At 40.1% G+C, this 25,542-nt stretch overlaps 1 long non-coding RNA gene across 1 annotated transcript; it reads right to left on the bottom strand.

The window, feature by feature from the left end:
- Positions 1-1,822: 1,822 nt before the first annotated feature.
- LOC126355788 (uncharacterized) lies at positions 1,823-17,415 on the bottom strand. Its single transcript, XR_007565532.1, has 4 exons — positions 17,335-17,415; positions 14,364-14,439; positions 5,300-5,495; positions 1,823-2,035 (listed from the first exon to the last, which is right to left on the bottom strand). It is a non-coding gene; the product is annotated as an uncharacterized LOC126355788 (long non-coding RNA).
- Positions 17,416-25,542: the final 8,127 nt, after the last annotated feature.

Here is a 25,542-nt window from a genome sequence, read left to right as displayed (position 1 = left end):
ACGACATCTTCATGATCTGGACTCACAGTGAAGAACAACTCCTGAATTTCCTCTCCAACCACAACTCCTTTGGTTCCATCAGATGCACCTGGTCCTACTCCAAATCCCATGCCACTTTCCTTGACGTTGACCTCCATCTCTCCAATGGCCAGCTTCACACATCCGTCCACATCAAACCCACCAACAAGCAACAGTACCTCCTGGCCTATGCACCCTCCCACCACCACCTACTCCAGTCCTGTGACCCAGAAGGTGTACATGATCAAAGGAAGAGCCACATGTGAAAGGAGCCACATGTGAAAGCACCCACGTGATTTACCAACTGACCTGCCTACAATGTGATGCTTTCTATGTGGGAATGACCAGCAACAAACTGTCCATTCGCATGAATGGGCACAGGCAGACAGTGTTTATTGGTAATGAGGATCACCCTGTGGCTAAACATGCCTTGGTGCACAACCAGCACATCTTGGCACAGTGTTACACCGTCCGGGTTATCTGGATACTTCCCACCAACACCAACCTATCCGAACTCTGGAGATGGGAACTCGCCCTTCAGTATATCCTCCCTTCTCGATATCCGCCAGGCCTCAACCTCCGCTAACTTGAAGATGCCGCCGCTCATACCTCACCTGCCTTTCAACAACTTCTTTGCCTCTGTACTTCCTCCTCAACTGACATCTCTGCCCAAACCCTTTGCCTTTACAAATGTCTGCTTGCGTCTGTGTATGTTCGGATGGATATGTGTGTGTGTGCGAGTGTACACCTGTCCTTTTTTGCCCCTAAGGTAAGTCTTTCCGCTCCCGGGATTAGAATGACTCCTTACCCTCTCCCTTAAAATCCACATCCTTTCGTCTTCCCCTCTCCTTCCCTCTTTCCTGAAGAAGCAACCGTCAGTTGCGAAAGCTAGAAATTCTGTGTGTGTGTTTGTGTGTTTTATTTATTGTGCCTATCTACCAGCGCTTTCCCACTTGGTAAGACTTGGAATCTTTGTTTTTAATATATTTTTCCCATGTGGAAGTTTCTTTCTATAACCAGAAGATATGTTTTGCACATTTTTTTGGCAGCCTGATGGGTTACAATAGAGGGAACAAAGATGAACTTGAAGTAACAAGAAATAGTCTTAAAAAGGGGCGCTCTTGATTTATTCAGTTTATTATCTGTTTAGAGACAGAGCAAGTAAAGACAACCTAATACTCAGAATATTAAATAAAAATAAATTTCAGTTACAAGGGTAATGACAATTAGAACTAGCTCAAATTTTCTTCTCATCTTTGATATTGTGTGCTGGCTGTCACTGACACAACACTGTGCAGCAGACCAAAGAAAGAAAGTAAAATATTTTCAGTGCCTTAATTTTTATCCAGAATGCCCCATTATTTCTAACTTCAGTCATGCACCCTGGCCCCAAATCTGAGAGGCATTGGACCCGTCTGCCTGAAGAGGCAACTTCCTCAGAGGAGTCAAAAAATCAGTCCCAAAGAACATGAGCTAGAAATGGTTTTTCATAGCCATTTCTCTGACATTGTTTGTGCTACTTCCACACACAATTTTCCATTGTGTTTAGGTAAGCAGTCAGAGCCAGTTCATTACATTAATATCCATGTTGGACAGCTGTTGTTTAATGAAATAGACATACCTTCGGTTACATGCTTAACTTTCTGTGGCAAGTTTAATCATTTAATGTGACTTATTTTTGGAGTTTTCGCAATGATTTCCATAATCAGGGTCCCAGGGAAACAGGAGGAGGATTATATATATTTCTTATTTTTTTATTTTTATTTATTTATTTATTTATTTATTTATTTTTTTTTTGCTTCAGCCGGGTTTCGTGCTCATGCATTTTATTAATACTGGCTCAGCACACTAGGCACAGCATTCCGGCTTGCTCTATGGCGATGTCCAGAATGTCTATTTTTGCCAGTCTCTGATATAGTCGCATTTTTGTGGTTCCAGTACAGGCCATCAGGGGTGAGCCTGTTGCACCAACTGCTCCTCCGCACACGTAGCACTTGCTTGGCCGACATCCATGTAACTGGAAGTAAAAGCAAATACATCTCTGTGTTAAGTATTTCTCAATATTCAATTGTTACGGTGGACTACATTACTGCATACCCTAAAGGGAGTACCTGTAACTACTATACCAGCAGTTTGAAGCAGTACAAAATACGATACAATGACCTACCCCACACAATTTGTGATTGACAATCATTACTTGTGACCTTCACTCAAGCTGCTGAATCTCTATGCTAACAAACTTTAGTATGTTGAACTAGACATGGATTTTCTTCAGTTTCTATTTCATCAAGTTATACAACACATCTTCCATTTTTAATATCAGTTAATTGGACCATGCAGAAGTGCATGGACTTTGTATATAATTTGAGAAAGTGTTATTTTCTGAAACAAATGTTTCTGTGTTATCATATGTTCCTCCATTCTTGTGAGACAGAAATAAGTTAATAAAACAAGACAAAGCTTGAGGCTTAAAATTTAAGTAATAGCGTTCTAAAGACATAGCAGCACTATTATTTTCAATTTTTCATGAATAGCTAATATATAGTTAAATAATATGTAGATTAAGTACTAAGCTGTTAGGCTAAGCCTAAGTTAATTACATTAAATAATAAAATAACTTCATTGCACGCAAAAACTCAAATTTACATCAAACTAATTATTAGAGGCTTTTTTACAGCATCTCTGTAGATGATGTCATGAATAAAATTTACTGTTGGCCCGTCTCCTTAAATTGAAATCTTCACACAAGCTTGACGAGTTTCCTGACACATCCTAGTCCTCAATGTAGTCATCACCCTGTTCATTGTACTAAATATCCTTTTCACACTGCAAGTCGAAACTGGGATGGACAGTAAACATTCAGTGAGTGTCCGTAGCGCTTCGTAGCCGATGTCGGCTCTCAGAATGAAAGAAGCCACATGAGAAGACTTACCATCTAATAACAGTGTTCATGTTTGTAAGCCCCAAAATTGAGCACAGTTCTTTACAATCATTATCACTAAAATCGTGAAATTCTTTAAAAACTTTCAAAGTATGCTCTTAGTTCTATCACTTTTATTGCCTTCTCATCAAGCTGTTGCTCAATTTCATCAATCATACTTTCAACAAATTTCCTTGCACTTTCTGTAGCTTGAATGTGCTCCTCTACATTTAGGAATACCACACCTTTAACTTCTGTTGCATCCTCTTGCAGTTTCTTAATTTCATTAAGAGTCATTTTCTGCACTATGTCCATTGCAGTCACAGACAATGTGTCTTAAATGTTCCGGAGTTCCAGGAAAAAGTAGAGGGATTCGCTAAATTTTAAGTGATTGTGTCTGCAAAACTTTATGGGAGTTTGAGACTGCATTTAACATTTCGTCTAAAATCATTAAACCTACAATGAAATTAGAATTCATCATTTCTAACAAAATTCCTCCAGCTAAACTTGTTAAATCTGTGCCATCCTTTTGTATATGTTCACATGCCATTATAATGGACTTGTAGGTTAGGAAAATAAGATGAACTATGTGATAGGTACTAAATCATCAGATGTCAACAGCTTTGGGTATTTTTAAAACAGGTTGCGTTAAAGCACACTGAATTTCATGCAAAACATTTTCTCATTTGGAAGAACCATGAAAAAGTTTGTAAGTGCCTTAATGGGGTGTTTATTCCTACATTTAGTGTCAGCAATTGACAATACATGTGCTCTACAGTGAACGTATCACAGCTTATAGCCATTCCTCTCTGACAATCGAACGCGGACTCCTGAGATAGAACCACTAAAATTAGCAGCACCGTTGAAAGAACAAGATGATCTGTCATAAGAGTTTTTTCCTTTAGTTCAGTAGCAATTGCTGTAAATATTGATTCAGCTCAAGTGCTTTTCCACTCAACGAGACATAAAAATCTTTCCTTCACCTCAAATGATGGAAACAGTGCTACATTTCAAATTACTAAAGACAGTTGACTTTGGTTGGATATAGTTGTAGATTTGTCTGCCATTAATGAAAAATATTTGTCATGTAAAAGGGTTTCATCTTGAAAGTCTAAAGACTCTCCCAAACAAGTCAAAAATTCTGATGCAGTATACATACTAAGATATATGGACCTTTTGCTCTGAAATTTTAACCACTGTTCAAGGTTAATGTCCCTTTTCAGTACAACCTTTCTAATTAGAGGTTCATATTTGTTGTGTGGGGTATTTCTTCCTTACTAAGGAAATACAGACTTCGAATGAATGATTACGATGCTTTGCAATTTAAAGCTTTTAAGTTTTCATTTTGTTTAAATTTATGTGTATGATTTGCTGCAATGGCTCTTGCATGTTTTTCTGACTTGGTGTGATTTTCTAGTTTTCCCATGCTTCCAGTAGAGTCTTTAAATTTAGTGAAAGGTACAGAAATGAACACTCCTCCTGTTTTCTGTAGAGCTTCGATATCATTTATTAAATGCAATTGAAACAATTTGCAGAAAGTCCCACCCTGATTGTGATCAAACTTCAACAAATTGTGCTTACACTCCCATTTTTGCTGATACTTAACCTCGCATTCACTACTTTGTTTAGAATTGAAATTCATGGATGGGCCAGAAACAGCACATTTATCGTTTGAAAACTGTGGAAGGGAAACTGATGACTTGGTAGACCTATGCAGTTAGTCACAATCACTAGCATTTCTTTCAGTAGAGTCACTCTTGTGTGCCTTTTGCAATACAGTGTCTTTATCAGAAAAGAAAGAAATTAAAGTTTGTTGTTTCGACATTGTCAGTTTATAACAAAAAGAAGTGTTTGTGCCAAAATACAAAGACTGCACGTAGTACATTACATAATCACATCACACTTGCTTAGTAACTTGTCGACTGACAGTTACAACCTTACAACAATTTCAACAGTGCATTGCATTTTTATACAACAATGAAAGCTTAGATTATACTCATAGAGCAGTGTTGCCAAACATTTCATTCAGTAAATAAAACAGGACCCTCAGTCTTTTACATTTAGTAACATACAAATTAAGCAAGGTGGTCCACTGAAATAGCAGGGTTCTCAGTGTTCCATAACAGACATAAACCACTCTCAACTAAAATGATCACACCATCTCCCCCTCCCCTTTTTTCCATGTTGACCTGAAATCACAATAATCTGTTTAAGGACAAAATTGTCATAAATACCAAAAATCACATAATGTGACTCATTTGTGAAGTGTCTGCTTTGCTTACTGTAATCAGGGTCCCTGGGGAGCACACAGAGTATAATTAATTTTTTCAGCTGCTTTACCCACATTTCCTTTTTGTGTACCTCATTAATTTGTGAACAGCACACTTAACAGAGCATTCCTTTCCTTTGTTTCAACATTCCACATGTGTATAATTTCAGCCAGCCTCTGGCTGATTCTGTTAGTGCTGGTGAGGGCAGTCATGAGTGCTGCTGCTGTTCCCACCACTTCGCAGCATATAAAACAGCTACTTGCCCTGGCTGGCAGACGTTCTTGGAACTGGAAGTACAAGCAAACACAAATATGTGGCAACTATTTGTCAATATTCATTTACGTTACACTGCACTACAATACTGCATACCATAAAAGAAGTACTGGTAACAACACTGCTGGCCATTAAAATCTCTACACCATGAAGATAATGTGCTACAGACATAAAATTTAACAGACAGAAAGAAGATGCTGTGATACGCAAATGATTAGCTTGTCAGGGCATTCACACAAGATTGGAGCCGGTGGTGACACCTACAATGTGCTAACATGAGGAACATTTCCAACTGATTTCTCATACACAAACAGCAGTTGACTGGCGTTGCCTGTTGAAATGTTGTTGTGATAACTTGTGTGAGGAGGATAAATGCACACCAAGTCTATCGTGACATTGCTGCCTGTGTTGGTTGAGATACAATGACAGTTAGCAGCATATGGAATCGGTGGGTTCAGGAGGGTAATATGTAATGCCTTGGTGGATCCCAATGGCCTCGTACTTTTAGCAGTCGAGATGACAGGCATCTTACTCACATGGTTGTAGCAGATTATGTGGCCACGTCTCAATCCCTGAGTCAACAGATGGGGAAGTTTGCAAGACGACAACCATCTGCATGAACAGTTCGATGTTTCCAGCAGCATGGACTACCAGCTCGGTGACCATGGCTGTGGTTACCCTTGACGCTGTATCACAGACAGGAGGGCCGGCAATGGTGTAGTCAATGACAAACCTGGGTGCAGAAATTGCAAAACATTAATCTTTTGGATGAATCCAGGTTCTGTTTACAGCATCATGATGGTTGCATCTGTGTTGGCGACATGACTGTTGGAAGCGTGTATTTGTCATCGCCATACTGGTGTATCACCCGGCGTGATGGTATGGGGTACCATTGGTTACACGTATTGGTCACCTCTTATTCGCATTTATGGCACTTTAAACAGTGGACATTACATTTAAGTTATGTCACAACCTGTGGCTCTACCCTTCGTACGATCCCTGCGAAACCCTACATTACAGCAGGATAATGAATGATGGTATGTTGCAGGTCCTGTACAGGCCTCTCTGGATACAAGAAATGTTAGACTGCTGCCCTGGCCAGCACATTCTCCAGAACCCTCACCAACTGAAAAAGTCTGGTCAGTGGTGGCTGACCAGCTGACTCGTCACAATACGCCAGTCACTACTCTCGATGAACTGTGGTATCGTGTTGAAGCTGCATGGCAGCTGTACCTGTACACACCATCCATGCTCCATTTGAGTCAATGCCCAGGCATATCAAAGCCGTTATTACGGCCAGACGTGGTTGTTCTGGTTACTGATTTCTCAGGATCTATGCACCCAAATGACTAAAACTGACATATGATTACATTTTCACATATAGTATATTTGTCCAATGAATACCCATTTATCATCTGTATTTCTTCTTGGTGTAGAAATTTTAATGGCCAGTAGTGTACTATTATCAGCTATAATTGAGACAGTCTTTTTGTTGTGCCTATCTGCCACTCAGAATCTCCACTATATGGTGGGCAGCAACTTCCTTTCCACAATATAATTAAAACACAGTAGCATGTAGTAGTATGTTAAATGAATGAGACTGCCCCTGCCAGTCTGGGGTAAGACTAGGCCTGAGGTATTCCTGCCTTTCGTAAGAGGTGACTAAAAGGAGTCCCTTCCCCACTAAGGGGTAGCTTGTGCCTACTTCCGGAGACAGATGGTTCAACGACTTACATTTGTGGTCATCTTGGTTTTTCGCTTATTCTGGTTTCTTCCGTTCTGTTTCCTTTCTTTGTCCTTCTTCCTCTCACGGTCTTCCTTACTTTTTACCTTGCCTTGTTCCCCTCTCCTCCCTATGCGTGCCTTCAGGCCGACCCACTCGTTCGCATACGTTGCTGGTGATGGGGTAAAGCGTAATTCCCCTTCCTGGGTAGACAAGTAGAGCCTGTGCATACCCCCTGGTAAAGGCCAGGCCCAGGGAGGGGTGATTACCTAAGCTGACACCTTCTGAACATGTCGATTGGTCCCTCCGTCCGTTTCTCGGGAGGTGTGACGTGTGGTGTAAACATTCATCTGAGGTGGGAGTGGCCTCTGGGAGAGTCCACACAAGGAATGAGCACGCCATTGGAGACAGTAGCAATCATGGGGGATTCATCCACAATGGATTTCTCTTCTCCTCTCTCCACTTCTGCACAAGAACGGAAACTTGACCAGCCACCCGTGACAAACGTACTACAGCCTGCTCCAAAGTTCCTCGTAGTTTCTAGATCTTAAGACGGAAAGGATTTTTCATCTGTCAACCCTTTTGTTATTCAGAAGGGCGTGACGGCTGTCCATAGGTCATGAAAAAGGTCAACAATAAACATCTACCGACCCGGACACTTTTCTTGACCTTTGCTAGTGTTCAGCTGCCGTCGCGCATCAAAGCGGGCTAAGAGGTTATTTCTGTTCACCCCTATGTCCCGACACCTATGCGCTGCTACAGTGTCAGCGTTTTAACCACACCTGCCAGTCTTGTTCTAATGTGGCTAAATGCGTCACTTGTGGCAGGGACGTCCATGAAGGTGACTGTCCGCATCCGTCTCCTTGTTGCATGAACTATCAGGGTGACCATGTAGTGTTCTCTTGCGACTGTCCCATCTAAAAGGATGAACACTGTATACAGTAAATTCGGGTCAAAGAGAAAGTGTCCACCTTGGCTGCTTGCAAGATTTTTGTTAGTAGGAGGCTCACGCTGCTCCTAGCTGGGAAATACAGTACGGTCCTCGCCTCTTGTCAGACTACCAGGGAGGTGTCGACGCAGACATGCGATCTGACTTTTAGTGCAACAGTTGTCCGCTCGGCCAGTGCTAAGATTGCTTGGTCAATGTCTCCTCTTCCTCCCATCACCCCTAACACACAAGCACCTTCATCAGCTTCTGCAAAGCTAAGACCCAGAAGTCAGATGCGTAGGCATTAGAGAAGGAACGGTCCCATGAGGACTTCATACATACCAGGAACTCCCAGCCATCGACGAGTACTTTGACTACACGATCTTTCAAGAAGGCTCATAAGAAGAAAAGTTCACCTTCTCCTCCACTGCGCATTACTTCTCCTGCGACACACCTCAGTTGTCACCTCAGGCCACCATCCTTTTTGCCTGGCTGCACCACTTGTAGCAGAACATCTGGCCGTTCACCGGCAGAAGAAGCTCCCCCTCCTGACCATCTTAACATGGTGGATGATGAATCTATTGAAAAAAATGGACTATTACTCGGCCTATTGATAGCGGCAGCAGTTCTCGCTCCAAGCCAGGCCCTTGGTGGCCTCCGAGGTGACCGAGGTGACCCCTTATTGCTTCTCCTTTTTCTTTTTCTTCTCACGATGGCACTACTTCATAGGAATATTCGCATCATTCGATCAAATGCTTGCACTGTCTGTTCGTAGTGGCTCTCCAGGAAAATGTCTTTTAAGTACTTTTTCCCCACAATTTATACATGCAATATTAGAATAAAAATATTTAATGCATCCACAGAACTGACTTCAGCAATATCATCAGGACCTGTACACAATATGTAACTGACTGTGGACATAATTTTCCAATGATAACAAAGATATCAGTTGGCAACAGAGTGAAGAAAATGGGTTGTTACTCCCGTTTTCCACGATTATAAGTGATGAATAACATTCAGAATTGTTTTTGTTTTTAACACTGATAGAACACGAATTAGTCTTCAGTTGGCACAAATTAAAATGGTCAAAAGTCAAACACCGATTGGTATAAATAAATACGTATTAAGCAGCTGGTAGTTACAATTCTTAAAGTAATTTAATCATTTTATGAGCGCATTACCTTCCACGAGTTCAATGCTAGACCCATAATTTTGGAGACAGAAGAACTGACAGGAATAGATGTCCGCTAGAAGACTAAATTCAGTAAACCAATATTTTTAGGCAACCCAGTGAAGGCAAATTTTCACGTATAACACAGGCACATCAATACACCAACACATAAATACGCACTATGAGCACTGTGAGACATCACCCAATCTTCCTAACATCAGCACCCCTTAGGTTTATAGGAAAAATTATGCTAAGACGCCACAAAAACTTTCCAAAAACTTCATCCATTACATACAATACACCCTGCAACTGAAAAAGCATATAATGTAAATGTTCTAGAGAAACAAAATACCTAAATTACAAAATCAATAAGTACCACAATGATCTTCAGTGCTCACATTAATGAAGTAAGAAAAGGAGCAGCTCTAATCCCTAGAAACATTTTGGCGATCATGAAACAAAAAACACATGTTGGTACACCGTACAAAACAACTCTCAATTCGACTGATTCCATTGCTTTTTCGAAAACCAAGCAACAGAAGGAGCCCAATCAACAAATTCCAAAGTTTCAATCCTAGGAACTCAGTAGACCTTTGGCAGAACTTTAAAAGAATCACAGGTCAAAACCAGAAAGATGACCACAAGGAGTCATGAAGGACAAGAAGGCAACTGTTTTTCCAAAACTTACTAAAGTGGTACACTCACACACATAATGTGTAAATTTCAACAAATTTAAAGAAGGAACTGCACAAGCACAGAATAGTGAACTTTTTAACAAACACAAGCTACAGCCTACTATGATGATCAAACTAACTACATAAGATATCGTCTCAGCAGAATGGGGAATAAGACAGGGTACCTGGTGTGGATAGAGCCACACCTCAACAAAACTCTCACTGCTGCACTCGGGTTAGTAATAAATCCCTTACAAACAAAAGAACAAACCAGTAAAAATATTCCTAAATCACAGTAACTATGGGTGGTTGCATTTCTGTCAGACAGCAAAGGACTTCCAAGAGCAGTTAAACAGAATGGAGAGTGTCTTGTAAGGAGGATATAAGATGAACATCAGCAAAAGCAAAATGAGGATAATGGAATGTAGTCGAATTAAATCGGGTGACGCTGAGGGAATTGGTTTAAGAAACGAGAGACGGTTTTGCTGTTTGGGGAGCAAAATAACTGATGATGGTCGAAGTAGAGAGGATATAAAATATAGACTGGAAATGGCAACGAAAGTGTTTCTGAAGAAGAAAAATTTGTGAACATCGAGTATAGATTTAAATGTCAGGAAGTCTTTTCTGAAAGTATTTGTATGGAGTGTAGCCATGTATAGAAGTGAAACATGCACGATAACTAGTTTGGACAAGAAGAGAATAGTAGCTTTTGAAATGTGGTGTTACAGAAGAATGCTGAAGATTAGATGGGTAGATCACATAACTAATGAGGAGGTATTGAATAGAACTGGGGAAAAGAGGAGTTTGTGGCACAACTTGACCAGAAGAAGGGATCGGTTGGTAGGACATGTTCTGAGGCATCAAGGGATCACCAATTTAGTATTAGAGGGCAACGTGGAGGGTAAAAATCATAGAGGGAGACCAAGATATGAATACACTAAGCAGATTCATAAGGATGAAGATTGCATTAAGTACTGGGAGATGAAGCTTGCACAGGATAGTGGCATTGAGAGATGCATCAAACTAGTCTCAGAACTAAAGACAACAACAACAGATGTCTATGGCCTCCTTATGTCTTGCTGCTACCAATGAAATTGTATCTACCAAGACAAATAGATAAATTAAAACACTACAAGAGTAGATGGCAAAAGGTGAATAGGGGTAAAATTGGCTGACTCACAGTTAGGGAAGACAAAGGCAAGTTGTCATAATTTGCTGTTTTCAGTCACTGCTGCTGCTGCTGCTGCTGCTGCTGCTGCTGCTTAGCAGACAACTCCAACAACTACAGTATATGCTACTGAACAGGCCACTGCCAGGAAAGTTACACATAGTTTGTGAGTGCACATCAATGTCCCGCGTCTCAGCATTTCTTCACACTAACTACTACTTTCTTCACTCCATTTTTCATTTTATGACCTGTATTTTCCACTGTCCCCATCCTTGTCCCATCTCTGTTATTGTTATATGCAATGCACTCAGTTTTTTTTGCTTTTATTAACTAATGCACAATGTTTTAGCACTAACCTCTTTCTTGCAGATTACCCTGTGTTCCACCTTAAAGTTCTCAGGTTTTTGGATCTTGTCCAGTACAGTCGCAAACAATCAGTCTTCCCTTCTCATCCTGACTGGTAAGTCTTCCCTAACCCAAGGCTCTAGGTGACTTTTCCAAACTCAATCCCTTTTCCTAAAGTCCTATAGTTCCTTTCCCTGCATCCCTCTTCCTTCTCTTTCAACCCTTCTCTGAGGACAGAACTAGTGGCTCCAAAAGTGTGTGTAAGTGTGTGACCCCTTCTGCCCCACTGAGTAGATTTTTTATCTATCTAACAGCAACATAAACTGTCAGACTATCCAAACTGTGATGTAGGCTGCCATACATGCTGTGGTGGGAGGCATACTTACGATAATGACAATAGACACAGGTGACGCAGCAAGTGTTATTCCCCGAGGCCTGTTTGAAAAATAATGTCATCTGATTAACCTGCCTAAATTATCAGGATTTTAGCAGCCATAGCATAGCACACAATCTCAGATAATTAAATGGCAGACTTGCATTCTGCTGGTGATAGGGAATGTAGCAATGATAAGCATGTTGCTCATAATAAAGGAATTCATCATGGACTGCCTACATGGAGGAAATTCTATATTATGTTCACAAATGTAAAGCACAGTCTCATCTCATTGGAATGAAAATTGCCAGGTGATCAAATCACAGTTCGTCAACATAGAAAATAACAAATCTTTACACCAACATACTGAAATACTCACTCGACTGAATACTGAACAGAAAATTAAGTTGAAGTTATGAGAATCTCAGTCTTTAACTAAAATTGAGAGAAAAGGTATAGTTAATATTTCAGGGAAATGAGCTGAGATATTTGAAGAAAAAACTTGTGTTATCTGAATATTTCAGCACATGTACCATTCTGTCTACCTTTCTGCCCATTCCTTGTTTGGAACGGACAGCTGTCCGTTCCAGTTGCACATGATGAAGCAATTAGGCCATAAAACAGCCCAACCTCTAACCTCTTGTTAGCTGCAGCTAAGGCTGGGAGTAGTATTAGGCTGGTATTGCCCATGACTGAAATTAATAAAATGGTAATCCTGTGTGAATCTCACCAGAAATTTTTATATCAACAAATCCAGTGGATCCAAGGGATCAGGTACTTCATTTCAATTAATTTCAGTGTGTCATACTCGTAGACACTTCTAGAAAGACAATGCTTTTATCTTTACAGGTCATACCTACCAGTTTAGAATGATTTTGTTTACTCTCAATGTGAGTGGTGGTTTGATTATAGCACCAATGGATTATTTATTAGACCTGGAATTACTAAGAAGAATTACTTTATTTGTGCATGATTTGTTGACTGCCACACTAACTTGGGAAGAGCATTAGGAGATGTTAGAGGCAGTTTTATATCAATTTCAAAAAATGAAATTTGGTGGTGAGAAAATGAATTTCTTGTAACACATAATTATGCCTCAAAGTGTTCTGACAACAAAAATACAATCAGTTCATTGCTTTCTAGTGTCCCAGACAAGGAGGCAATTAAAAGTACCTTCAGATTTATCCAACTTCTAGTGTAACTTCATTCCAGACCAATTATCAAACGCAGATGTATTACTGAACTTTCTACACAAAACAGATGTCATAGATTTGGTCAGAAATAGGCCAATCTGCTTTCAGTAAAATCAAAAATGTACTAGCAAATTCACAATTGTTGTAACATATGGATATGTACCAGGTTGGGAGCTTGCCCCTTACAAATCAGAGGCATTTACAGTACATGAAATGTCTGTAAAATACTCTTTGCTAGTGAGCCTACACGGCCACTGAGTTAAAAGTTCCCACTATTATATGTACTTTTAGGAAATTCCGTCACTGTTTTGTTGGTAATCACACCAAAGTATACTGTGATAACCAGCCTTGAAGCTTCCTTCTCAATTGAAAATTACTGCACGCAACACTGGTTCAGTTCTACAATATGGTTTTGAAATAGTTTATGTAAAAGGAGAGAATGATGTAGTAACTTGGGATCTAAGGGATAAAGTACTAAATATAAGGTCTTACTGATGCAAGAAAACATTTATCATCTGCATTAACTATATTTAGTTACATGTCTCACCTCAGAGACAGCCCCCCCCCCCCCCCCTGTGGAGAGAAATCTGAATACAATTTACCCTTAACCCACCTGAGGCACTAGTTACATACTGTGTGCTTCACAATAATGTATTACGTTATTGCTGTCTCATGAGATATAACAACTGGTAAAAGCTAAGCTTGTGCACCCATAGAGCACTGGGGATCCAGGAGTGGGTAAATGTGATGAGAAAGTCAGTGAGTATTGCTATTTTCATTTCCTCCAAAGCAGCATGTAATGGATTATCCACAAATGCCTAGTCTGTCAAAATGTTGAACCTCTGAACCATGGCTCCAAAGGTGAGCTACACCTAGTCATTACCAAGAAACCCCTGCAAATCCTTGCCATTCACTTAAGGTGGTCCCCTTCCCTGGAGCTGTGCAGGTGTTACACATTGTTACAATATGTGAGCAATTTTCTAAATGTGTCAACTTACATATATTGAAAAGTGCCACTAGTGCAGTGACAATATGACAGGCGATTAAAAATTACACTCCACATGTTGGAAATCAAGAAGTAATCGTTTCTGAAAATGAACAAAACTTTACTTGTGTAAAATGTAAAGTTCCTGCATGTTTATTAAATTGAACAGATCCTAAATCAAGTTACCATCCTGAAAGTAAACCCTGAGAAAGAGAGCTTTGAGAGTTGGAGAGGTTAATGAGAACTTCTGCTTTTAACAACAAATTTTATGGCCAAATTACTTTTCATTATTTCAAGGATATTTTAATAATCTACTTCATACCTCTATATAATGCTCTGCTACTCTGTTTGTCTCAACCTCTTCACCCTCTGCTTTATGTATGTGGCACTATCCTCACCTACACAAAGAACATTATGTATGAGAACAGATGTGTGTAGAATAGCTGAAATGTGAACAGAAACAGATGAAAACATTTCTGAAAGAAATTTATTGACAGAAATGGCTTTTGCGTAGGTAGCTCAGTCAACAGAACATATGAAAATGAAAGGCAAAGTTTCACAGTGCAAGTTGGAGAGCTCCACATCTGAATTAATTTACATTTTTTATTTTTATCATAAATAAACTTATAACTAAGTAACATTACACTACTAAAAAGTACCTTTACGCAGAATGTGCCTTAGTCTTATAGCAAATGACAGCAGTGTTTTGGACCAGACGACAATGCAAGCTGCTGGCATCTGAACGAGCAAACGTGGCCGTCCACAGATCTGGTGCTTGGAGTTGTAATCTGCCAGCAATTTTCATATCACATCACACACTACTGGCGAGTGACATATTCACTATGGGGACATTTATCACAGCTTCTGAAGCCACAGGTATTGAACACTTACCGCAAGTCAACAAATTTGAATCTGAGGAGTAATTTTTGTAAAAACTATGACATAACTCTGTTAATTGTAAACAACTCTGATAGATATTCAGAGATTTGTAAATTAGTATAATGTTACTATGTAGCCAGTGTTCCAAGCACCAGATCTGTGGACGGCCACGTTTGCTCGTTCAGATGCCAGCAGCTTGCAGTGTCGTCTGGTCCAAAACACTGCTGTCATTTGCTATAAGACTAAGGCACATTCTGCGTAAAGGTACTTTTTAGTAATGTACTGTTACTTAGTTATGAGTTTATTTATGATAAAAATAAAAAACGTAAATTAATTCAGATGTATATCAAACAATTCTGAAAATTATAGTGCACTTGTAACACAGCTGATGGTTATAAAAACCAAATAGGTAACTGAAATGTGATTAAAATGTAATTACATTTTAAATAGTAAAACCTTAAAAGTACACTAGGGATAAAGAATATGTTATGTGACACTATTTGCTAGTATTCACTGTTTCAATTTTATAAAGTTGTATGTCTTAATAATTACTAGGACATTCTGTTCTCATTTGTGCTTGCGTTTGGCTAATGGGGTGGTGAAGGGGAGGAGGATGGTGGGGAGGTGGGGGGTGGAAAGGCAACTGTCAGATTTCAGTCACAACATACATGCCTACTGAACTTTAAACTGTCATTTCTCCTTAGTTGCTCAAGAAGAGACCAAAAGCACCAGCTTCAAATATTTTCTGATTAAGCAGCCCACAATCAAACAAAACTAAAGAGAGAATAAAAATGCTGAGTAGTCCACTGTGCCTCACTAATAGACATATTAATGTATAAACCATGTAAAATGTGCCCTGCAGGAATACCACCCCAGAAGAGTGTCTTGTCAATATACAGAAAAGGGCAAAGAGTCATCAGAAAAAAGATAGAGCAAGATACCAAACAAAGAACAAATAATTATAACATAGAACTAGAAGAGACTTTGCCCAACATTAAACACCTATGATAAAGTGGCATGGGGGATCCAGGGGAGTTGAAGAACGTCATGGTGTGGTTATCTTATGGAAGGGGAGGAAACCGAAAAGAGATTTAGGTGACAAATCTCATGCTGTAGAGAAAGTTGTTTTTCAACTGTGGTTCTTAGATGATTTACACATTGAAATCAAACAATAGCTGCACCAGACACTCATTCTAATGTGAAGTTTAGTGGTCATTATGCACCCACAGAAAGCTAAAGATTGGTTATAAGCCAGCTGGAGTTTGATACAGGCTACCAGATCTATTTGAAGGACACAAACTGACATTGGGTTTGGGGGATGAATTGAAGAGCTGGGTAAAAAAAGTTATTCCTCATGTCCAGACATTAATAGACAGGACGAGCCTACCTTCAGAAAGTATCAGACTCAGAAAATTATTCGAGATAGGAATTTCGCTGCTTTGACAAGTCGTTCATTCCTCAGGTGTCTTCCATACAAAATGACCTTATTTCATGGTCCATTTGATTCTCTCCTTGTGTACAGTATAAAATGAATTATGGTTCAGGGGTATAGCAGATACATTAAGTATGCATACATAACAAAGCTGGGACTGCAGAGCTAGTTATGTGGAATTGGAACAGACAAGAAAGCGTGGTCCGTTCCCCACAGTCTACATTAATAAATATAGTTCACTGTCTAATTGAATATAGAAGCTGCAGGCTAATACCTCATACTGGCAGATATAAAATTAGATTGTTTGCATATTCTACAAAAATCTGTGGAAACTTTGTCCTAAAACTGTGGATGTTGCCAATATCAAATCAACATAAGAAAAAAAAATAGTCTTGTTTTGAGATTTATTCTGACAAAACGAGACATTTAAGTTCAATGCCACTGCGCACATAAACATGAATCATTATTCACGTCACAATAATAGATACAAACCCATCATCTGCTGATAAGAAAAGCAGACATTGATTCTGGTAACGTGGAGTGACGTTAGTATGATACAGTAAAGTCCTACTGAATTATTAATGTTAGCTGGGGAGGCTCTTAGAGTTACTGTATCTTTAGTTAAGCTAACTCAATAGTAAATAAGAATTTTTAGATGCCGGTCAGGAAGAACACAAACTCGCACAACCTACCACCCGCAATTTCAGTACAGAACATACACGCAAGTAATACATTGATTTTTACCACACGCAGGGAGGCTTACTGTAGCAAGCGCAATACTGCATCTTTGCATTGGTCTTGTAATGAATAATACCACTGCCTCCAAAGCTGAATGTCACTGACAGCTTTACGCCTATAGCAACTCGAACTGACTTTGATTCTGTGCGAAACAACGAGAACTTTTATAGTTCTGTAACTTCTAACACATGTAATTACTGTAGCTACCCACTTAATGTAATACTGTATGGGACGTGATCATTACCTTTCCATTCCGACGCAAGTGCACGTATTACTCCTGCATTTTCACGCCTAGAAAAGCAGCTGCAATACTGCTGCTTCGCTCTGCCATTGTGAACTAAAGGTGGCAAAAAAAAAAAAAAAAAAAAAAAAAACTGAACTGATAGAAATAACCACTTAATGAGAAGTAACGGTTACTGCGATAACCGTTCCTCTGATACAGGCAGTTATTTCAAAAACTGTCGAATGTCAACAGTGCCTCGCACCATCTGTTGACCGAAGATCGTACTATGCTTTCCTGTCAACTCATCGGAGATCTGGCTAGGAACTAGGGAGAGGGTAGATCATTTTGTAGGCGTTCTATAGGCCATGGGAATAACTGTGAGACTGTGCGCCATCTGTTGATAAGAATTGTGTACTATATCGTGCGTCTTCGTTACTTTTAGCACAAACAATTAAATAAAGTTAATGTCTGAGTGGTGGCTGATAGGAGCTGCAGTACAGGCATTAACAAGTACGGTCGTTCCCTTAAGCCACCACCTCATATGTCAATTTAGCTTGGATGCGTGGTGCAAAGAGAGGTACCATAAGGATTTGAGCGACTGTGGAAATAACTGTCAGAGATCGGTATTTTCCTCTGGCAGTTATCGTTATTGGCTCACAGTTCTCACTCTCTGGCAGTTATCGGGCCACCATTACAGGTAACCTGGAAGTTGGTCATGGAATAACTGTGTGTCTGTGTTCCTGACCCAGTGACTCCAGTCTTAGACCCCGGTGATATTTCAGAGGCGATAGTTACTGGAGCGAACAAATATTTACGTACTTCTTCGGAAATAGCTGCTGGCCATTGTGAATGACAAATAACATGCCAGGAAGAGTAACATAGTACAGTTGAATATAATAAATATTATCCTCATCATTTGTCAGGAGATTGTCAAAATATGTGAATATATTACAGTAACTCCCAATATTTACAGAATAAAACACAGTTACGCACTTTTAGTAAATTTATCATACACAGAATACCCGATCTTGACTGTTGCAACCAAGTGCTGTCAAAACTGAAATATAGCAGAACTTTTGCCTAAGTTGGTCTTTCAATCTCTGTTATGATATTCATCTACAGAGTAGAAGGAGGGGTCAATGGAAGTGTCTGATTCCACCTATCTGCTTCGACGTAAAAAGGTGTTGTGGTGTGTGAATGTCATTACGGCACGGTGTTAATGAGTTGGTTTGTGTGTGTGGGGGGGGGGGGGGGGGCTGGTCGATCTAGTTTGCAGTGCCGGAATTTGCTGGTGGTAATTAATTTTTTTTCTAGCTGTGATGTTTTGTGTATTCATGGAGTATTGAATGTGATCTAATTTATGTAGGGATGACTGATTTGTTGGCTTTTGGGATTGTGTTGTAGGTGTTGGTTTTTTGGCATCAGTAGCTGTGGAGGACTTATATAGGTCACCGGAAATGACCGATTCCTATTTTCATAGTTGTATGTGTTGTTTTGCTACCGTCATCTGAGATTTACCTATGTAGGTCAAGGGAAATGTCCTATTCCAATTTTCGTGCTTTTAGTTGTAGGTATTTGTGTTTTGGTATGGTCACCTATGGTTGGCCTATAGTGTTCAAGGGAAGATTTTTGTTGGTGTAGCGGAGTGCTATATTATTTTTTTCTTTTTGTTCTTCATTTTGTGTTTTGGCATCATGGGTTTTTTATTTATTATTAATTTTTTTTTACTAGATTGTCCTCACCCTAAAACCCCCAACTTCCCGCAGTTGTCCCGTTGGTTTGATAGTATTTTTGGTGGTTGATGTTATTGTATTATTTATGTGTGTCTTTGTGTTTGTTGCCCTGTGTATGTGTGTGGTGATGTCATGGACACACCTAAAATAGCCATTTCTGGCATATTGATGACGGGTGGAATCACACTTCTGTATCAAAAAGTCTTTCAAACACACTGTAAACCATGCTTTATCTGAAACCAAGTTTTTATTGGTTGCTGACTTGCTGGCAGTTTATTGAAAATGCATGTTACTGAATATTGGACCCCTTTTGGACCATGGTAAGTGATTTTAGGTCTTTATGTAGATTGCTGTACCTATTTCTAGTACGGTACTGATATTATGTATTGAGCTATTGGTTGGAAATACTTCTAAAAAATTTCATTCAGGGACAAATATACTAGGAAGCAGTTGTTAGAATACAAAGTTCCTTGAACAGGTTCCTACATGATGTTTTTGAATTTAAACCACAAACGATTTTTATTACACACTTTTACATGCAAAAAACTTTTGCTACGTTTAATCAGTTGCCACTGAATATGCTCCCTTATGAAATAATAGTGAAAAAATGTGTTATGCCCTTCCCAACTGAATTTATTATCGAGTTGTCGTCCCAGAAATTTAGCACAATCAACCTTTTCAATCTGCATGTCTTCATATGTTATAAACATGTTGTAGCTGGAGAAATCGAGCAGTTTCCTAATCTCACATAAAACTTGGATTAGCGTACTCATACTTTTCCCCACTAGGACTATCTTTTACAGCACCGGAGTAAGCGAATCTGTCACATTACGTACACTTTTTGTTGTATTACAAGGCTGTACACTTAATTCTAATACGTGAGCAGCACAAGAAATAGAGCTTCGAATTTAACCTACAGCACTCAGTTTACATATTACTTCACACTTAAAAACGCACGTTGTTAACATTTTACTTAAACAGTGCTGTGGCGAAGTTCCACGTACTTTCTGATGCAGCTGCGAAGATAATATTTCTAATAGCGACCGATAACTTACAAACATATAATATGAAACACTAATAATCGTTCTAACATCAACTAAAATGTACTCGGAGTTAATAAGCTAAGGTTATGACACGATTCATACGACATTCCTGCCATTTCCACTACTCGCAGTTATACTGATAACTAAACTGATGGATTCCAACTATGTCGTTATTTAACTCTCACAGCATTCGGTATTCGCTAGCGAAATATAACTTGGCAGTTATTAATAACCGATAACAATAACGGTTATCAGAGAATAACTGGAACTGTGATAACGCTTACTCCAGAACAACCGTTTGGCCCACCTCTATTTTGATCCAACTGATGAGAGGTGTTTCTGCAGCTACAAACTTAGCGATCGTCAAATGTAATCAACTGGTTTATGTTCGTGTTCGCAGCTGCGAATGAATCCCGTGTAATATTATTTCTGTTTTCAACAGGAGGTCGTGTTGTAATATATCGAGATGAGGAAAGGAAGGGCGTCTTTATTAGAACGTAAACATTATGACTTCATGATGGCTCTTTTCACAACTATTGGATAGTAGTTGCAAGAGCTGTATTACTCTAGGTAACAGTCGAGTGTGAAGTATATCAGTCAGGATTCTTCAGGCTAGGTGAAGTAGAACTGCAGCGATAAAATTTCGGAGGTTTGGCAAGGACATTTTTTCATCATTTTGGCATCAGTGATCCATTGGTTCTGGTAGCTTTTTTGCTAGTAATTGCACTTCGTTAGGTTTTCTATTCCGTTTCTGTTTGTATCTGTACGGCACGGAAATTATATGCGCAACATTGCACGTGTCCACTGTATGTGCTGTGTGTCTTGTTTGGAAAGAAGTTTATGCCATTTATTTATCCTACTTTCTGTTGATAATAATAAGCCCGCCAGACTCGTCGTCCTCAGTATTGTATTCAGTATGGTTCAGTAATTTTGTGCCTGAGATTAGATTTGCGACAGTGTCACACTGATACACAGCAATGCGAATAAGTTTACTGACGAAGAACAGGCCAATATTCCTCTGGTATCTGGGATAACTAAGTGTGGTGGCAGACTGCCCCAACGACTCTGTGCTGACTGTTCCCGCAGCCATAGAGAAACACATCACTGTACTCTACCACTGTGCGAGGGAAAAAGTAACAGATTTTTTTTCCAAAGTTTTGTTGATTGTGTATCACAGGACTTATTACTATTGTGAAATTGTAAATGTGAATAAGTAGGTAAATGAGGTAGAAAGTTGAATTAATCGTCATTATAATTTTATTCTGTAACGAACGGCTGGTGATCACGAAATCCTTGTTCTGAAACACTCATTAACTGCACACGAAGAACTTCACAAGCTCGGATATGTCCAGTATTTTTGATCTCCTGTCTCAACAGCTTGACCTTGTACATAGATAATTCAAATTACTCATGACAGGAAACTAAAATATGTTTATACTGTCACATTAGTCCGCATCATCTATAGAAAGGTTGCTTCTTACTTTTGCAAGTTATCTTAGTTGATGTTGTTGAGTACAAGCGCTCGGTCCACAGGTTCACTCAAACCTTAACGGTCATTATGATACACACGATAAAAGATCCTATATTTGGTACTATGTTATGCGAAACTAAAAGCTGGAAATGCAATAAACACGTTAAAGCCACTTTAAACTCTGTTAGTGATTTGTGGATCTGCATTAATGAGAATGTGTTCATGAGCTACCTCTGAAACTAGTTTTGGGGTAGTAAGCGAACAGTTGCAGTATCTCTGTTCCTGTATGTTTTAGAATCTTTCCATGTTACTACTTTCTTAAAGTGTTGTGCTTTCCTTGGCAACTGTTGTGTACATAGTTCCACGTAGTCAGTGCGTACAGAAATTTCTCACTAGACCGTGCCCCGCTAACCACAACAGCGCAGGCACAGCGCTCATCCATCTCGGCACTAAGAGATGGCTCTGTCTTAGAGGCGGACCAAATTCTCCTTCCACCAATCCGTGTATTAATATGTAACGCAGCCAATGAGATTTCTGCTAACGTAGATCCTTTTCTCCTCGCAGATCACACATGCGCAGTGATACCTGAACGTGCGAGGTATTATAATGAGTGTACAGACCTCCAGTCAGTCTGTACCAGTCTGTACCAAATAAGATTATCATATTCCTGCACATAGCCATGAAGACAAATGTATAGACACTTTGTCAAGTATCAGAGATATGTGAGAATAAGATTAACATACCAAGACCAAAGGAACTTCAGATTGTCAATTGTAAATAGCATCCAGATTCAAGTTACGTAATGTCTATGATTTTTATGATTTTAATAAATGTATGTGAAAATTAATCATGTTCTGTTTAAAGCTGGTCACCATCAATCTGCTACTATAAGCGTGCAAGTGGCATTTCTATCGTCTGACCTAACGGCAGAAGATACACAAGCCACGATAAGACCACGAGACATATTGCTGACACTCGCCTACTTCGTTAGAGTGACAAGTCAAATAATCTGATGGTGTGTGTAACGAAGGTCTTACAGTACGCACACCACAGCAACTTTAACATGTCCTGAAGATCGACCCATAGATTTGGGGGTATGGAACAAAGGTGTCTGCTAAACTGACTTTTGGAAATTTGGGTAAGGACTATGGGACTAAAGTGCTGAGGTCATCGGTCCCAAGGCTTACGCACTACTTAATCTAATTTAAACTAAGGACAACACAAACACACCCTATTCGAGGGAGGACTCGAACCTCCGACGGGGGAAGATGCGCAAACCGCGACAAGACGCCTGAGACTACACGGCTACCTAGTGCGGATACATTGAGTAAAGCTTCAGCACTAGATATGTTTATGATCGAAATCGCTTATTAGAATAGAAAACACCGGCTACGTCCCTAAATTTATATCATGATACAACGGTTACAGTTATCCCACGCCATTATGCTGTGTGTTACGCAAAATAGTTGTCACGAAAACGGACAACAAAAACTAACATTAGACACAAGAATACACAGAAAAAATTTCAAATTTTCCTTAATTACGTAAAATTCGCGAATGACGATGAAGTTACAGTAAGAAATACAGAGTTCTAGCACAATGTACAACATAAATGGCACAGATGTAATGGAGATAAGAATGATGGGAAAACTTTTACGTAAGAACAGAAAGCAAGGGAAGAAGATGTACACATGTCCGATATTGCCCGTGCGAAATTTGGAAGAAAATAAATATGAGCCCTATCCTCTTATACCTCAGACAGAGCTGCCGATTACATATAAATACGTAATATTGCATATAATTACTTTCACGTATCTGAAATTTCACACAAAGTACCCGAAATATCCCATAAACATCACAAGTAATATACAACTGTTATAAACACAGGATGAAGTGCACTTTCGTGATAATTGGTTTCTTGTTAACAAAACTACCGTTTTCTAAAGAATTTTGCTTATTTTCAGCGTCTGCACAATAGACGACAAAAATGGTAAGAAAGATAATTCATGGAAAGCAGGCAACGCCCGGTTCATGTAGAACAAATACTGACAGGAAATATAAAAATCCGAAAACCAAAGAGGTTGAACACTTCGACCTTCACATTGTCGATGAAACACAGAAATTGCATCGGGAGTAATTAAAAAGGAAAAAAGGGACAATGCTGACATCAGTGCGATGGGGGGAGGGGGGGGGGGTGTAACGCATCATACGGTCTGTGCTGGAACATTTCCTGGGAGTCCAGTAGTAGATTCCGATACACCACTGCTGGTTCACTCTTACCCTTGGACCTTCGCATTAACGATGATACACAGAAATTGTTTCGGTATTAAATACAAAAGGTACAATGACGATTTCTGCCCAGGAGGAGTAACGCTTCAAACGGTCTGTACTTGGAACCTTTCCTGGGAGTCTAGTAGTACATTCAGATGCACCTTTACAGGCTCACTGTAACCCTTGGAACTTCATAATGACGATGAAACACATAAATTGCATCGGGATTGATGACAAAATGCGCAGTGCCGACTTATGTCCAGGAAAGTAACGTTTCAAACTGTCAGTTCTTGGAACCTTTCCTGCGAGTTCAGTAGTAGAGTCCATTTAACCACTGAATCTTTACTGTAACCCGTAGACCTTCTTATTGACGATAAACCACAGTAACAGGATCGGGATTGAATAAAAAATGCACAGTGCCGTCTTCTGTCCAGGGGAGCAAGGCTTCAACCGGTCTGTGTTTTGAACATTTCCTGGGAGAACAGGAGTAGATTACGATGCACCAGCACAGGTTTACTGTAGTTCTCGGACCTTCACATTGACGATGGGACACAGAAATTGCATCGGGATTGAATGCAAAAGGCACTACGAAGACTTCTGTCCAGGGGGATTAATGCTTTAAACAGTTTGTGTTGGAACCATTCCTGGAAGACCAGAAGTGGTTCCGTTCGCTGGTGGCAGGAGCATCTTCCGAACTAGCTACGGATCAGTACCTTCTGCCGTCGACTGAATACCATTCCTGGCTGTCGGTCGCCGGATCTTAGCAGTCGTTGAGTGGAGAGCAACCTTGGTCTCATTCTTCCCATTTCTGTCCTCCTATGTCCATTATACATTGGAATATCTGCTGCATTCGAAATGGTTCAAATGGCTCTGGGCACTATGGGACTTAACAGTCCCCTAGAACTTAGAACTACTTAAACCTAACTAACCTAAGCACATCACACAACACCCAGCCATCACGAGGCAGAGAAAATCCCTGACACCGCCGGGAATCGAACCTGGGAACCCGGGCGTGGGAAGCGAGAACGCTACCGCACGACCACGAGATGCGGGCTGCTCCATTCGAGCCAGTGTTTATGTATTGTCGATCATCTTTCGATCTTACTCGCCGGTCATCTTCTGTCTTCAGGAAACAAAGCTGCGTCCCGACGATCGCTTTGTTTTCCCCCATTTTCAGTCAGTCCGATTTGATCCTGCCTCTGTTGAAGGCACTCCAGCACATGGAGGAATCATGATTCTTCTCCATGATACTGTCCATTATCACCCAATCACCTTAAACACTTACTTCCAAGCTGTCGCTGTCCCTCTTTCCCTTTCTGGATACACCTTGTCTCTTTGTACTGTATACATTCCATCGTCCACACCTATGGCAAGCGCTGATCTCCATCTTCTTGGTCAGCTTCCGCCCCCCTATTTACTGGTTGGGGACTTGAATGCTCACCACCCGCTTTGGGGATCTCCGCATCTTTTTCCGCGGGGCTCACTATTGATGGATGTCTTCCGCCAAGCGGATCTTGTTTGCCTCAACGCTGTGGACCCTACATTTTCGTCTGCCTCCACGACAAATTTCTCTCATTGCAGTGACGGAATACGTGAGCGGCGACGTGCTCTTCGCGTTCTCCGACAACATTCTACTTTGGCCAATTGTATCCGCTATAAGCAGATCCGTGCGCGATACCGTCGCTTCATCCGCGATAGCCAGAAGGCAAGC

Source organism: Schistocerca gregaria, chromosome 3 (assembly GCF_023897955.1).
Source record: "Schistocerca gregaria isolate iqSchGreg1 chromosome 3, iqSchGreg1.2, whole genome shotgun sequence".
In the NCBI taxonomy this organism is placed as follows: Eukaryota; Metazoa; Arthropoda; class Insecta; order Orthoptera; family Acrididae; genus Schistocerca; species Schistocerca gregaria.
This window is presented reverse-complemented; position numbering and strand designations above follow the sequence as displayed.